Source organism: Cydia fagiglandana, chromosome 3 (genome assembly GCF_963556715.1).
Source record: "Cydia fagiglandana chromosome 3, ilCydFagi1.1, whole genome shotgun sequence".
Lineage (NCBI taxonomy): Eukaryota > Metazoa > Arthropoda > Insecta > Lepidoptera > Tortricidae > Cydia > Cydia fagiglandana.
The window spans coordinates 20971265-20989582 of NC_085934.1; the positions used below are offsets into that span (position 1 = coordinate 20971265).

At 37.5% G+C, this 18318-nt stretch overlaps 1 protein-coding gene and 1 long non-coding RNA gene across 3 annotated transcripts in view; both read right to left on the bottom strand.

Moving 5' to 3' along the window:
• LOC134680349 (neurogenic protein big brain-like) overlaps positions 1-18318 on the bottom strand; it is a 129520-nt gene that overhangs the window by 92850 nt on the left and 18352 nt on the right. The gene's annotated exons all lie outside the window — the stretch shown is intronic.
• On the bottom strand, positions 15518-16765 carry LOC134680577 (uncharacterized). Its single transcript, XR_010100478.1, has 2 exons — positions 16655-16765; positions 15518-15957 (listed from the first exon to the last, which is right to left on the bottom strand). It is a non-coding gene; the product is annotated as an uncharacterized LOC134680577 (long non-coding RNA).

Here is an 18318-nt window from a genome sequence, read left to right on the forward strand (position 1 = left end):
AAATGAAAGGGCATTTTGAGCCGGTTCTAAAAATATATCACATTATTATATTTCCGTCACTTGCATTGAATTAAAATAAAAATAACTTTCAAAACATACCAAGTTTGGGCTCCTCCAGATACGAAACCGTTGAATTATTTTTTTCAAAATATACCTCAAGTAATACCCAATATCCTCATATCTAACCCCAAGAAATTAATTTCGAAAATATTTAGTTTTAGTATTATTTTAATTTTTTTTATTATTACAAATTGTGATCTATCAATCTATCAATGAAATGGCCTCTTAGCTTAGTCAATCTACCCTGCCTATGAAGCAGGCAGTCCCAGGTCCGAATCCTGGTAAGGGCATTTATTTGTGTGTTCATCATCATCATCACACAAATAAGTGACCTTACCAGGGCTTGTATATATTTGTATATGGGCATTTATTTGTGTGATGATGATGATGAACACACAAATAAATGCCCTTACCAGGATTCGAACCTGGGACCTCTTGCTTCATAGGCAGGGTCACTATCGACTAGGCTAGGAGGCCGTTTCATTGATGGATTGATAGATTACAATTTGTAATAATAAACATTTAAAAAATAATACTAAAACTAAATATTTTCGAAATTAATTTCTTGGGGTTAAATATGAGGATATTGGGTATTACTTGAGGTATATTTTGCAAAAAATAATTCAACGGTTTCGTATCTGGAGGAGCCCAAACTTGGTATGTTTTGAAAATTATTTTTATTTCAATTGAATGCAAGTGACGGAAATATAATAATGTGATATATTTTTAGAACCGGCTCAAAACGCCCTTTCATTTAATTCCATACACGATAGGTTTCTGAACAATTTTTTTTTTATTTTTCCATACAAAAAAAGATGACGTCATAACTCCTTTACGTTTGTTTTTATTTTTTGGTGCTACGGGTCAAATTGATTCAAATGGCCTAAAGATTAATCGTGCCGATTTTCATACCTTTAACACCATTTGCAGCTGATTTTGGTCAACCGCTACTACTATTTGTCAATTTGTTTGGGGCGAATCTTGCAAGCTGATATAGAATGATTTTTTATTATCAGTTCATTAGTTAATATTTTACATGTTGGTTTACTTCTGAAAGCTACGCAATATACTATCGAGCATGCAGATCTGATGACAGAGATGGAACGCGGCCACAGGATGTCATTTAAGGGATATTGAGTAGGAGATAATTAGTATATATATCGGCGGTAGATCGTAAAATCGGGCATATCGAGATATTCCTAGGCATATCATGAAACGCCGCCATTTAATAATCTGCCTTTTGCATTTTTTGCCACTGCTACTGCTGCATTATATGTGGCATTTGGAGCAGAATGCGTAGGTACTAGGTAGGTACTAAACTCATACGCTACCCAAACACGTACTATAAGTAGGCTGTCAAGCCATTTCAATGGTTATCATTTGCTAAAATTTAGGACATCCTACTTATTCGATATGCCTAAATGTTGAGGTTTGAACGGTATGGCTGGTGGTCACTAGTCAGATCATGACATGCCGGCGTTTCATGATCTGCTTAGGAATATCACACCTTGAAGTTAGCACGATATGGCTGGTGGTCAAGGCAGACGATGATCTGCCTAGTGACCACTAGGCAGATCATCGTCTGCCTAGGAATATCACACCTTGAGGTTTGTACGATATGGCTGGTGTTCGCTAGGCATCATGACTATCTGTATATTATTCATTATGTTTATATCGATTTTACCGATATTGGTTTTTATGGTGTCCCATCACTAATATTGGTACGGTGATACCAGAGTAATAAATTAAAAGTGCCTATTTATCGAAAGTGACAGCCGTAAATACCTTAAATTAATAAAATATTTGACATGTTAAATAAAAATATATAGCTGGTCAAGCAAATCTTGTCAGTAAAAAAGGCGTGTCTATGGGACGATATGCCTTCCCGCCTACATTTTTCAAATTTGCCGCCTTTTTCTACTGACAAGATCTGCTTGACCAGCTATTATGTAGAAACCAAAGGAAAGATTAATTTTCAAAAAATAGTCTATCGGTAATTTTACGTTATTTAGGGGTTGTGCACAAATCACGCGAGATGTTTTCGACTACTTTTTGATCCCCCGTCCCCCTTTTCTTTATTCTTATAGATCTATTAATTTGATTAAATAGATTAGTTTGATATGAAACTAAGGTGTTATATAAAAATAATGTGTTACATAAATTATTATAACAAAAAGCATAGCAAATAGGGCATATTACTGCAATGTTCTGCCGCCAGGGTGTAGCACTAAGCTAGCTAGTAAATTTTCTTTTTTTTCTTTATCGCTCAAATATGCAATAGTGATAGAGAGGTTAGATAACGAAATTTAAATTTTCTTGTTCCGCGGGGACCCCCAGATTGTGATGGATTGTGGTAGTCACGCCCCCTACGCAGAGTTTCGCATAATATTTCCTATTAGAAATTCTACTCGTACCTAATTAATATTTAGAAAGTCTTCTTTAGAATTACCCTAAATTAGATCTAATATCATATCACTGGTATCACTGTCAGATTGACAATGTTTTTTAGTTATTTGCAAAGTTAATGCACTATTTGATAATATTTAGATGTAATAGTACTTAAATATGATAAGAAACGTGTTCTTTTTGTAGACTAGACGTTTCCGATCTCATTTTGCACGAGAAAACGCTGAAATTCGGCATTTTCGGCTCCTATCATTCCGCTTAGACTGACGTTTGCTGAATGGCGTATGACGTGTGGCAACTAGTTTTATATAACCTCCTTGACCGGCGGCCGCGATCTTTTTGCAGAGGGGAACGCCTGTTAATGGTCGCTCCATAGATATTTACTCCGAGCTCTAACAGGCTCTGCAGGAATAAAAAAAGGTTTTGAAAGTGTCTGCGCTTCATAGCAGTTTAGTTTTACAAACTAAATATTAAATTGTGTTTACGAGTATAACAATATATGTAATAAAGACTTTTGCGACATTAATATTACCTACTTAGTTAAAAATAAATAAATACTCGTATTTCTATCATTAACCTCTACTCAAAGGTTAACTGGAAGAGATCCCTCAAAGGGATAAGTTCGCCTTTGTGCTTCTTACTAATTGTATGTTATTATTAATATGTATTTTTGTACAGTAAAAAGTTTACTACTACTACTACTATTAATTAAATATATTTAACGGTTTAGAATCCTGTATATTTAGTCGCTCGCGCGACTTGTTTTAATGTGTTTTCTCACGGCAGTTTAAGTTTGATTTTAAATATTTCTTCAAAACCATTTAAAATTGACAAACCAGGAAATATCCACAAATACATCCAAGAAACATGTCGGCGAGAATTTAAAATAGCTCCGGGAGAACGCTCCAACGTGGCACATATGAAATTACATTTGAAACCGATGGAGCGAATAGGTGGCAACTAGTAAAATAGGATTTTCGCCAGCTTTTTGAAACATTTTACAGCTTTCCCTTTATGCCTCATCGGAATAATTCGTTACAACTCTTTTCATGTCCGTTTTTCTTTTCATATCGGCTTTAGAATTAGCTAAATATTTTAGGTTCGTATTGACATCTAACACAGGTAAAAAACCAGAAGATATAAAATGCTTTTATTAAGGTTTAAATTTGAATTTAAAATTTAAATTTTAGTCGGTCAAACCATTTCCGCCAGTAGAAAAAAACGGCAAATTTAGAAAATGAAGTCCCGAAGGGTTATTGTTGTATAGAATATTTGAAAATCGCACTTTTCTACTGACAAAGTTGTTTGACAGACTATAGTTTGAGTAGAATTCTATTGACAAAACTTGTTTGTTAGAGTATAATATAATTTTACCACTAGAAAAAGTCATTAAGAAAAAAATTACCAGACAAAAGTCACGCGTATAAAACACGCGCGACGCGAGACACGCGTAACGAAATTGATCCTTTGTTGGTCTTAAATAAATTAATGCATGCTAATTATAAGATGTAATAATGTTTTGAAAAGATGTGTCCCGCCGAGTTTGTTGCCGGTTCCATATTGGGATACCCTCCTCCAATTGACGGGGGATTTAAATCTTCTCGGGGCAGAGCAGAGGTGTACGGTTGGAGCCGGTAAAGGTTTATTTGACGTTCATAAGCGCATTGTAATATGCCATATGCCTACTTGAATAAACTATTCTTTTTTATCTTTATCTTTATTTAATTTAATTTAAACACAACCCAGCATCTTACAACTCTTTATTGCTCCTTGGGCAAGTTTTTTAACGTGTCATTCTAGTCCTCTGAGGCGTCCTTTGAAGCCGTATCCAGGTCAGGCGCGCTCGTTACCGCCATTCATTTACGTTGGCAACACTGAATTAATTTTAAAATAAGTTGCGTTCAACTAGACGGAACGCGAGTTGGCAGTTCTGGCAACTTGAACACGAATTCGGAGCAGTTTGAGAAGCCATCCAAATTATGTATAAATTATTAAATTATATAACGAACAATATACACTTAACAACAAATAATTACATATCGGTCAAGCGTGAGTATATATTTAAAGAAAACAATAAAAATAAACAAATTATTAGTAGAGTGGTAGAGCTCAGCTAAGTACGTGTCGTATAATTCGAAATAACCAAAATAACATAATATATTATCAACATAGATGTACATATATAGAGTTTCGGTGAATAGCTGAATTTCCAATAATGTGTACATTGCATAAAGTGCATTTTCATGTCCAATGTTGCATGCACCGCAAACGGAACTCGATTCCAATTAGAATTTGATCGCCTGGATTTCATTCGTTGCTTAATTAACTATCTGAATTTAAATTTCCTAAAAGAAAAGGATACAATTGGAATACCTACTAGTTTAAGTAGTACCTACCAGGCTACCATACCATCATAGTCTAATATCCAGAGAGGAAATTGGCACAACGCAGATGAGGACAGAAGGCCTACTACGAACATCAAAATTTAAATATTCACGATAGACATTAGGCTAACTTACTAACCAATAAAATTTCAGTAGAATAAGTGACCTGCATACTTTGTACAGTCGGTCACAATGCACTTCAATTTATGTTAGCGCATGAAAGTACAACAGAACTATCGGTTGACTGCGTAGGTAGGTAGGTACAGTAACTTTGCCTAACTTTGATTTATTCACAAAACATCTCTCAACTGACCCCATAGTTTCGTCACAACTATTCGTAGTCAGGGGTCAGTCTTACTGGTACGGTGCCTTTGTAGAGAAGTAGGATTTAACATCGTACAAGTAGGTAACCCATTAGTCCGCTCCATACAAACTCACTCCAATCTTATTCTTGACGTGTGTTTAGGGGATGTTGTTTCATCATATCAAGCAGCATAACGTGATCTGATGACCAAGAAAGTGTTTCAAGAATTTTAGTTCAAATGTATGAACAGACCACATTCTATAAACTAACCACTACTGTATTTTAGTCTATATTTATAAATAAAACACTTAAGTAATTCAACATCATCAATGATGCATTTTCCCTCGCTTTTCATCGAAGCCTCAACGTGCTCAACGCTCATCGGCTTATGCTCTCTCCGAGACGTATTCAAACTAACAATCCCTGCACAACTATCGCAAACTCATATCTCAACAAATATCATAATTTTAAAATCAACCTAGTGTTATAAAGTATAGAGTATAAACTGCAATGTGATGCAATATCGTGATAGGCATGTGGTACATTTGCTACAATGTGTATTGATCGACGTCTACGTGCAGTATTTATTAACAGATTGTGCCTCGATTACTGCTATTATGATTTTGCTTGATGGCTCTCGTGTGACGTCATACTTATTTCTTCTCACGAATAGGTGGAATAGGTGGTGGTGGAACAGTCAGGTGGAAAAATATCTCTCGTAATGCACTCACAAAACTTCACGTAGTTAAGATGCAGAAGCGCTATAGAGGTAAAAAATATGTCTTGGTAAGCGTTACAGTAGCGTAACTGTGCCAAAGTATGAAGTAATTCCAGTTTTGTAGACATTACCGATTTTCAAAATGATCTCGCGTTCAACGTTACATTAATGCACATTAGGTTAGAAACGGCAAAGACAAAATAGTACTACAGCATAATGTAGTGCAAAATGTCCTAGGATTCCTGTATTCCCGGTTACGCCGGTACTAGTTCCCATGGGGCAAGTGCGGCTACTCGCAAATTTCAGGAGTTAAGAGTTACAGGGATTTGTATTGTGCACGTTTCTACCCAATTCTGTAAAGTGCGCTATATATCTTGTAAAGGGTTATGGGCGGCATTGTATTGTATTTCGGGATTAATCGTACTTATCCTAATGGCCATTTGTGACAATCAATCTCTAAAAACACATTGGTGACAGCACTGACAGCAGAAGGGCCGTGCCAATCGGTTACGAAGATTGTGTACTTGTGTCAAATATGCTTCAAAAGAAATGAAAGCCATGAAAGCAATTCTACAGCTAGGTACCTTACCTACATATAGCTACTTAAATTTTAAGAATATCTACCTAGGTATGGTAAACATATTTTTAGTTCAAAAAAGTAAAATATTTATATAGAACCATGAAAAGTCATGCCAAGTGTACCTACGTATTAAAAACCTGTCTTTTTCTTGGGAGACTTTTTACAACGGGGAGGGGGGGGGGGGGGGTCTTGGCCGGTCCGATATATCTGATAGCGATTATACACTCCGGAAAAAAGTTGAAAAACTTATATAAATTAAACCAGTTACAGTTAGACCATGAAAAGTCTGCAGCGTGTTTGAAAGCCCATGCAGAGCAAGTGTTATTTTAAACGTCAAGCTTCTATGAAATTATGACGTATAAATAACAGTTGCACTGCGTGGGCTATCAAAATCGCTGCAGACTTTTCTTGATCTAACTCTACATGTCACGATTGCGTGTTTATTTATTAAACTATATAAATGACAAGCTCGGCGGCAAACAAAGCTACTTAATACCGCAACATGCAACGCCGCGCTATACCCACAAAGCTGTATATTTGTGTATATTCATATGGATATACAACCATTTGGTATTAGGCAACTAGGGGATCAAAGATTCAGGCCAACTGCAAGCGGTCAACGGATACACTCGTAATGGACAACATTCAACAATTTGCTGGACATACGATAATATATGTAGGTCGTCTCGTCTGAACAAACCTTGCACTACCTTAAACAGAACAAATTAGATGAGTTCTATTATAAATGTAATTCTTTTTAATATACACATATAGGTATTAAACGAAAACCTTGAAAAATTTACGCTCCTGGCAGGTCTTGAATCTGCAACATCTGCAATCCGTGCATTGCTCTTACGAGGGCTGCTACTTATGTATCCGGAATGGGCCACTTACTGGAACTGTATTAAAAATATATATATAACATATAAAAATGGAACTCTTTGAAAGCAAAATACAGCTTGTTTCACATGTCTATCAATTGGTTTTACATTGTAGATTTTTTTTTTAATTCTTTGTTTCATCTTCAACGGATTTACTTGTGAAAATTTTCGTGCAGATGTTTTTTTTACGATGTTCGGAGTGGTTAAACTCAAAAATAGTGCATAGATCGACTTTTTTCGACTTTTGGGGAGTAAGTTCCATCGAAGGTCAATGTGTTAGTGAATAAATTGTGATCGTAATATATTACGGTATTTACGGTAGGACGAATTAAAAAAAAACGCTCAAAATCGGCTTTTATCCCACAAAATATAGATGCTGTGGACAAACTCATAATGCAAGATGGTCATAGTGTATATCGCAAGATAGAGGCATCTCATGGCAATAGTATGACGAGCATTTGTACGATATTACATGAACATTTGGCTCAAAAAAAAAGAAAAACTCGCGAAAGAGCCGTTCTTGCGTACAAAATGCACGTCTTGTATACCAAGATCAGAATGGAAAAAGTGCTATGAAAAGTCGTTTCAACATTATGCAAAAGTGTTCATCTTGGTGGACAAATACAAAGGCAATAAAACCATTTATAGCTATAGATATTTGTTATTTTTTGTGTTTCCGGATACATAAGTAGCAGCCCTCGTAACAGTCTTAACCAACTTAGTACAAAATTTGTAGTTCTCGCAGAGGCATTATCTGCTTGTTAAAAAAAATTGGTCATTATTTCGTAGTAGTAACGGCGCAGTAACTCTCTGTGAAACCGAGTACCCTGTTTCTTGCCGGAAGCCCTACATATTGCTGAAATAGGTGCAACGAAAACTGAAATCTTTATAAGGTTAATATTCCACCTCTCCAATGTGTATTTGCGTCTCATATTTTGCTTAGTGAAAGAATAAGACGCAATGCACATTGGACCAAGGATTTGGATAGGTGGAATACCACCTAATTTAAGTAAAAAATGCAACTACCAAAATAAGTCTATAATATCTCATCATTTGGATTAAGGCGATACCAAAGAGAGCCTACGGCAAAATCACTTACGTCATCGTCTGACACCATAGTCATGATAAATGTCCCAGTCTCGCATATTCCTAATATATCACGGCCCTGACCCGAAGGGATTTAACCCGCTGCCTAAGTGGACGGATAAAAATATTCCGTAGAGTATAGTCCGACAAGATTATGTAGAAAATGATTGAACGCGCCACTTCCTACGTAACTGTCACATTTTTGACGTAAAATGCTTCAACATGGTAACAATTTAGTATGAAAAATTTTAGTTCCATTTTATTTAATTTCTAGATACTAGGTACTTATTTTATGTCGCACTATAAAATTTATAGAATAAAAACGGTAAAAATGTCAACGCGTCATTGCATATTAGGATTAATAAGATATTTATCGAATAAATCTCATCTTACTGATATTTATGGACGTTCGACTTGAGTATTTATTTTTCTGTAGGTATATATAGGACAGGCCTACAGCTAGTAATGGTGACACAGGTACAGGCTGGGGCACTTACCTACTATAAAATATTGTACCTACTACAAAATATTTACATATATGTATAAATGATGATGATTGTCTCCTGACCGCTTTCGGCTACAGCGGTTACTGTGTGCTCAGCAATTTATAACTCGTGTTATTAAAGTGTATCTGATCCACTCTGCTGCGCCCTTAGGTTATTCACGTACCCTGTCTTCTTGTTAAATACTCGAGCGCATTTAAATATGTATGTAAATACATTCAAATTATGTAATTCGTGTAAAATGTTACTATTTGAACCCACCTAAAAGCGACCTTACAAACTCACTCTTTGCAAATTTCAGTATTGCATCCAGTCAACATTCCATTTTGCCGCAGCACATTGTCTGTGTCCTTAAGAGACCAATTAGACCACGCTAAATTTGGTGTCTTAATAATAGCAGCCAATCGATACACGGTTGTGACCCCAGCCCTACTGTCACAGCCGTCACCCACGGGGCATAGGTTAGTCTCTAAATATCGCACAATATAAATAATTGAGAGAATGTACCTAAGTTAAATTTAAAAGTTGTAAGTATTTATCGAGCCCTTCGAATTATAAACGAATTATAAGCATAAAGTACGCAAACTGTACTTACAGATTGTATCTAGTATTTAGTCTTGTATAATGAATAATACTTGTACTGTACTTGTATGGTACTGAGACATTAATATTGAAGGCTTAGAAAAAATATACCAACGTGCTCTTCACACAAGTACTGATATTTTACTTAGATTCAAACCTGCAGCAGTATTTTTGTAAAGTCTGAAGTGGTTATTCAAGTTTAATATTCTTACATCGGGGTTTTCGGTGCGAGAATATTTTACACTAGTCAAATAACAGGTAAAAACTGTAAAAAACGATACTAATATAACATTTCTAAGCACATTTGGACCATACTACCTACGTTCAATTCATAGTTTGGTAATTATTTTACAATTAGCAAAGTTATAAATACACGGAATCATTTATTCCCGCACAGAAAACCCCGATGTATGTTAATAATATACATATATAGTTATAAATAAATACAATCTATCATTAATTTGTTTATTTCCACGTCAGAGAAATTAGATTTTATAAATAGGCAACTTGTTTCAATAATTTGCGATATATTTGTACTACGAAAGTTAGTGCGTGGGATGAAGAATTGAGAACTGACGTGGTGAACATTCCCACGAGCATAACATATAGTACAATCATAATTATATTGAAACTAAACCCGCCATATACCAGCTGTAATAAACCTTCTCATGTACGTAACGCATAGTAGGTAATGTATTTGTAAAAAGGTCATATCATAACCGTGAAGCTATGTCTCTTACGACGTTTTAAAACAGCTTTGGCATACCGCTAAGGGTAATCCCAGTACATTCCATGCACATAACACTGTACGGCGAATATAGCAGGTATTGTCGAAATTAAAACCAACGTGTCTTGACCCTTGTCACAACCATGTGGCGTAACGACCGTGGGTCAATGTATATTGAATGGAATAGAACAAGCTAAAAATGTTCTAATACAGATTCATATGTGTATGCATGTGTGTGTAAAATTTCTAGAACAGTTTTCGCCATATTGAAATAAATGGGTCATATACTTTCCAGGAAACTGACATTTTCCCTGTAGTTCATATAAAAGTTTTAATACTTTTTCATGAGGTTGTAATAATACAGATTTTAAGAAGTAGAAAATTTGAATATGTCTATAAGAAAATTAAGCTTTCCCCTCCACAATATCCTTAAGAAAAATAAATAACCTAAACTAATAAAAAAAACATATTTAAAATATTGGTTACAATCAATAGAATATTTACTTACTTACTTACTTACTTAATACACCGGATAAGTAAAAATCTATAAAAAAACTGTTTTGCTAAGTGGCTATATTTACCATAAAATTACAGCACAAAAGAACAGTATAAGTAGAGGTAAGCAGGTAACACTCGTAGACTGTCCTGCGTGGGACGGAGGCACCTAGGACGCTCTCGAGTCCATACAAAGAAAAAAAAAACAGAATTATCGTGGGAATCACCCTGAACCGTATTAGTATATTCTGTATTTGTATAACCGGCAAACGCGCTGCATGAAAAAAGTTTTCGTAAACAAAACAATTTGTAGAAAAAATGTGTAAATAAACACAAACTTAACACAGTTATCGGGTGAGAATGTTTTTTCGGCATTTAAATGTTTGTTTAGCATAGGTAAGTAAGTAGGTAAGTATAATAGTGTGAATCAAACGATCTGAGCTAGTTCACTCAAAGAGTCTCAAGAATACAATACCATTGAGTGGTAAACCACAAATTAGGATAATCACCTAGTAGTAAAAGCAGATTATAACCGCCTTGAAATGTTAGTATAGGTTAACGACTCTATTTCTTTAAACAATAGACTACAAAATACACTAACTAAATAATGGCTAACTTAACTTTTTTTGCATTTAACAACCATCAACACTCAAAAAGAATGCACTCAGTAGAAAAACAGCTATGAGATACCATAAAATTTTATTATATTATCGGCTCTATAGTATAAAAATGCTTTGAAGATATGAATAACACTTCAAACATTTTGCATTTAGAGATAACAGATGTGCCGCCAGGGTCGTACTTGCATTGTTGCAATTGATAAGCACGTGGTTTATCTGTTTATGTCGGAATGTTGTTTAGTGGTAATTTTTTCTGACCTATACCTAACTACAGGTAGTGCAGGGAAAGATCGAAGGCACCAGGCCACGTGGTAGATCACCAATGAGTTGGACAGACCAGATCAAGGCCGCAACTAAGTGCTCGGTTTACGAATGTACCCGGAAAGCTGCTGTCCGCGACGAATGGCGCCGTATTAGCAAGATCATCACTCATCGAGATTTACAATGATGACCACGACCACTCTGACAAGAGTGTACCGACTAAGAAGAAGAATACCTAACTACAATTGTAATAAAAGAGCGAGCGAGACACCAATAAAAAAAATACCTGGCCTATTATCAAATTGTGGGCCACATTATGATATGATTGTAGTTTTAAATCTTAGTGTCTAACTGGCTTTCGCTCGTTCAGTATATGTGTTCTTATTCAATTCCTATTGATCTTTTACGCAAATTGGCTAAGTTTACCGGACATTCCCTGCTTTCGATTGGATTTTGTACCTATCTTTCTACATATATATTTTATTTAACACCAGAATACGTCCCTGTCGTGGCTAAGGTGCATGTGACTTTCCAAAAGATTGAATATAATATTATCTTTTTAGACCATTTTAACCCCATTCAACAAGAAATAAGGTTTAGAATTCAATATACATGCAATGTACTTCTAACTTATTTTGTAAGTAAATTGGTTGGCGCCTACGAGAACAAAAGCAGACAATAGGATTGTAATAAAAATAAAACAATGCCACTGTTAGTACAGGTAAGTGAACAAGATCAGTTCAAAAAATTTTACCTATGTGGCTATTTTTTCGTTATTATGTTTTTCGCATATTTTCAAAAGTCTGAATCAGCTATTATTACTTTATTTTTTATTTTAGAAAGAACTCTGCAGAACTAAGCATGTGGGTTTTATCAAGACTATGTGGCAAAGGTAATAATAAAATACCTACATATTTATGCTAACGTATCGATATTTATAGATAACTATCACAAAGAGAACAGGAAAATTACAATCTGAAATCATCCAAAGCGTGCGAAACAACGCCGTGTTTACACGTGTACAAGTTGTACAACAAATAAATAATTCATTGGCTTCACTTCATTCTCGAATTTCCAATATTTATCCAGCTTAATAATAAATTTAGGTAGTACATATATAATTGGGCTTATATTCAATTCATGATTTGTTAGATATTATTAGTCAGTTACAATAGCCATAGGATATGAATTTGATCTGGATTCGATATGGTTCGAATTTATATTCTACAATTTAAAATTTTAATGCGTAGGAAAGTGCAATGATTTTTGTGTAGATTCTTAAACCTTTAGCTTTCAAGAAAACACCACTCTTTTTGAACATTCTCATGTATCTCTTTGTGGCCCTGTGGTTGCCAAGTAAGTAGGGAATACCATTTGGCATTAAATATGCCATTTCTTGTTGAATTTTGTGTAGTAACGTTTAGATAAAAAAGAAAGCGACTAATTTTATAAAACACTTATTATTTTCTTGTTTACAAATACTAAAACTACAAACAACTCCAGTTTGCGATATTTCCGGACCGATACGACCTTCAATTCTTCAAGAAAAGAGAGCACTCCCATCTGAAATACCGGTAACGCATTTGCAACCCCTCTGGTGCTGCAGATGTCCGTGGACCATGGTAATTGCTTACCATCAGGCGATTCGTCTGCCTATACCATCAAAAATGATTAATCACCATAAGAACCTACGTTTGGAATGGTTAAAAAGCTTATAAAGCTGTACATGATGGTCGTTCTTGTCTACGTGACAGCGTGATAAAACGACATCAGTCACTTTCTATCCCACGGTGTTAAAAAGTGACAGCTATTTTATCACGTGGATAAAGCATCCATAATACGCCTGCTGAATGTCCTTGTATTATTCCAATTTTACTTTGGCATTTAATGTACCGTGGGAAACCTCCATGCTTCCCAAAATGAACAAAATGAAACACGCAATATGGTTGCATAGTCCTTTGTACGCTAAGTAAAAGAACAAATTATCCTTTTCATTCGACATATGACAGGGATAGGTAATTAAGTCGATATCTCGTGAGAATACCCCGGAATATAATCATCGTGGTGTAATTATGTTCTCCAAAAGTAATAAATACACTACACATGAAAGGCCTTCCATTCCAAGTTTCCAACCACATTATTGTTCGCAAGTTTTACTTTCCCTCCACGATTTTTGTGCCTTGAATAAATAAAAGTTTGTCCGGTCCAGGCCTCGTTTTAAAAGAGCTATCACATTAAAACTCTCAAAGAAAAATCTCAAACAATATTTAGGTGCGTACTTATTAATATTGTAAATATTAATTAAGAGCTTTACCATTCATAAGAAAAGTGCCGTGCGACATAAAATATAAGAATACAAATGAGGGCGCCACTTCCTACGCAACTGACACATTTTTGACGTAAAATGCTTTAACATGGCAACAATTTAGGATGGATTTTTTTTAGTTGTATTTAATTTAATTTCTACTATTTTATGTCGCACTAGGTCACACTAGATGATACATATGCCAATGTATTGAGCGGTAAGATGACTTAATCTCCCGGTTTGTTTAAATAAAAACTTTATCCCACGAACTTATGTTTTCATATGAAATTACGTTATTTAATTAGTTTGAGGTAGATTCTTATTAAGACCTACCTATTACCTACCTACCTATTGAACCTATTGTACCTAGAAGTACCTATTGTATCATAGTTTCCAGTTTCCACTAACTTTTACAATAAATGACAGGATAAATAACTTAGCGGAATTGCTTCAATGAATTTCCTGATAAAAAGACTTCCGATACTCTCGATGAAAACGCTGTACAGTTTCAAACAAACTTATATCACTGTCTGTATAGCCCTTGAAGTTGGTTCTCCTAAAACGGAGCGTTCGGTAACGAATACAAATAAGCACAGTTATTTAAAAAGGTCATACGTCAACTGATATTTAAAGGCGCAAAAGCCTTTTAGAAGTTACTATAGAGTTAAGCAAACACGATCCGTCCAATCCATCACCGTCGTATCTTATCAAGTGATTCGAATGGAGCCACGTGATTGAACCAAACCCCGAGTTAGAGAGAATTTGTCTTCGGAGATTAAGAGTGCTATTACATTTCGGGGTTGAGCGAGTTTAGGTATTTTACGCGCTGCGGCAGGCCGTGCGAGCTTAGTATTCCGATCCCTTCTACCACACTCGCACTACAATGATGGATTAAACATTCTTGATCCTTCGCGAAGCATATTGAAATCAACCATAACAACACTAACTGTACTTAACTTATAAAGTCCTAAAACTGTTATTTGGTAAGTACGAAAATACTAAATGCAGTGCAAATGTACATAGGGGCTGTTCATAAATTACGTCATCTATTTTTGACCCCCCATCCCCCAAATCATCCAAAAATCATGCTTCGGATGACTCTGTTTCCTCCTACGTCATGCTACCATCATCCGATGTCCAGACCCCCCCTCCCCTCCTCCCATTTGAAACGACGTAATTTATGAATAGCCCCATACTCGTACTTAAGAACTTATAATGTAAGTTCGAGTAATATTATTACTCGAAAGAAATTATAGGTACTCGCTTATTTACAAGAAACAAGTTACAAGAAACTGAAGATACACAGGGTCTGATGATGGAGCTGGAAGGTGGCCACGGGTACCAGTCTATCATGTAACTAAACCACTTCGTGTTTGGGCTCGTTTGATTCGTCTCAACAAGATCTTTGACACTGAAGATACACAGGGTCTGATGATGGAGCTGGAAGGAGGCCACGGGTACCAGTCTCTCATGTAACTAAACAATTTCGTGTTTGGGCTCGTTTGATTCGTCTCAACAAGATCTTTGACACAAGACAGTACTCAGGGTCTGATGATGGAGCTGGAAGGTGGTCACCATTACCAATCAACCATACAACTAAACCACATAATAATAATAATAATAAGCCCGCAGGGCAGCTTGTGGCGAGCTGTTGGGGAGTAACGACCCCACGGACCCGAGTGCTCCCGAGAGTCGGTCAGGGTCTCCGTCTCCGGCGTGTCTTCGTCGGTCGGTGTGGACCCCAAGGGGACCCGCAGGACTCTCAGCTCTGGCTTGCCTTCATTGGCCGTCCAGAGAGGAGTCGTTAGAGCTATATGCTCCAGGGGTGGAAGTGAAAGATGCATAAGACGCGAGTTGGCACAGTGGCTGTTAACAGCCACTGGGTAGAAAGCGGCGCACACCTCTCGACACCCCTGAGCCGCTCACACCGATGTTGCTCCTGGTCGTCTTCGCGACGGCAGTTTCAGGGGCCCATCTAGTCAGCGGCAAGTCACCACCTGCCTCGATAACGTGTTTTAGCATTGTTATGGCAGGTGTCCGGACTTCTCTACAATAGCCCAGTCTCATTGTCCATCCAAACTTCAATCCATAGACCGGTATACTATTCACTTTTTTTGCAATAGTCCCAATGCCTGCTGCGACCGATTCATGGGTGTTTATTGTTGCGCCTGTGAACGGGTTCCAGCAGGCGTTCTACATGACATTAAAGCGCTCCAAGGGGCCTCTACGTGTTGGATCTATATCCCCACGCAAGCCTATCAAAAGACCGGGATTTGTAGGCCCGTGAATTCGAAAATGGAGAAACAAATAATAATAATAATAAGCCCGCAGGGCAGCTTGTGGCGAGCTGTTGGGGAGTAACGACCCCACGGACCCGAGTGCTCCCGAGAGTCGGTCAGGGTCTCCGTCTCCGGCGTGTCTGCGTCGGTCGGAGTGGACCCCAAGGGGACCCACAGGACTCTCAGCTCTGGCTTGCCTTCATTGGCCGTCCAGAGAGGAGTCGTTAGAGCTATATGCTCCAGGGGTGGAAGTGAAAGATGCATAAGACGCGAGTTGGCACAGTGGCTGGTAACAGCCACTGGGTAGAAAGCGGCGCACACCTCTCGACACCCCTGAGCCGCTCACACCGGTGTTGCCCCTGGTCGTCTTTACGACGGCAGTTTCAGGGGCCCATCTAGTAAGCGGCGAGTCACCACCTGCCTCGATAACGTGTACTAACATTGTTATGGCAGGTGTCCGGACCTCTCAGCAATAGCCCAATCTTTTGACCAGCCAACATTCATCGCCATAACCAGCACTTTTCTCCACTATATTTACAATAGCCCCTACGCCTGTTGGGACCGATTTACGGGTATCTATTTTCTATTTGTACCCGTGAATGGGTTCTAGCAGGTGTATTACATAACAGCAAACTTCTCCAAAGGGCCTCTACGTGTTGGATCTGTATCCCCACGCACGCCTATCAAATGACCGGGATGTATATACCCGTGACTTTAAAAGAGATACAAATAATAATAATAAAAGACGTTTATTCAAAAAGTTTGAATATAGGTACATAATAAAAGTACACGATAATGCTTACAAACTAATTGAAAAGGTAAGTGGCTCAGCTTATGTCTGTGCCAGAAGGCTTCGGGGCACAGCGGCCCTAAAGACTTGCAGCAACGGACGCTGTTATTCTGCCACCGCCGTATTTGTATCTAGCTAAGGACAGTAAAAACATTTACACTATTTATTACATGTAGGACAAGATAGCAAAACCGAACAATGTGCAGTGGATAAAACATCGTGTTTAGGCTCGTTTTATTCATCTCAACAAGATCTTTGACACTAGGTGATACTCAGAGTCTGATGATGGAGCTGGAAGTTGGTTACCGGTACCAATCAACCATGCAACTAAACCACTTCATGTTTAGGCTCGTTTGACTAGTCTCAACAAGATCTTTGACACTAGGTGATACTCAGAGTCTGATGATGGAGCCGGAAGGTGGTCACCGGTACCAATCAACCATGCAACTAAACCACTTCGTGTTTAGGCTCGTTTGATTCGTCTCAACAAGATCTTTGACACTAGGTGATAAACCAAACACGAAGTGGTTCAGTTATGTGATAGACTAGTACCCGTCGCCACCTTCGAGCTCCATCATCAGACCCTGAGTAGTATCTTGAGTCAAAGATCTTGTTGCGACGAATCAAACGAGCACAAACACGAAGTGGTTCAGTTACATGGTAGACTGGTACCCGTGGCCACAGTCCAACTCCATCATCAGACCCTGAGTACTATCTTGTGTCAAAGATCTTGTTGAGACGAATAAAACGAGCCTAAACACGAAGTGGTTTAGTTGCATGGTTGATTGGTACCGGTGACCACCTTCCAGCTCCATCATCAGACCTTGAGTACTATCTTGTGTCAAAGATCTTGTTGAGACGAATCAAACGAGCCCAAACACGAAATGGTTTAGTTGCATGGTTGATTAGTACCGGTGACCACATTCTGGCTCTATCATCAGACCCTGAGTACTATCTTGTGTCAAAGATCTTGTCGAGACGAATAAAACGAGCCTAAACACGAAGTGGTTTAGTTGCATGGTTGATTGGTACTGGTGACCACCTTCCGGCTCCATCATCACACCCCGAGTACTATCTTAAGTCAAAGATCTTGTTGAGCCGAATCAAACGAGCCCAAACACGAAGTGTTTTAGTTGCATGGTTGATTGGTACCGGTGACCACCTTCCGGCTCCATCATCAGACCCTGAGTACTATCCTGTGTCAAAGATCTTGTTAAGACGAATCAAACGAGCCCAAACACGAAGTAGTTTAGTTGCATGGTTGATTGGTACCGGTGACCACCTTCCGGCTCCATCATCAGACCCTGAGTACTATCTTGTGTCAAAGATCTTGTCGA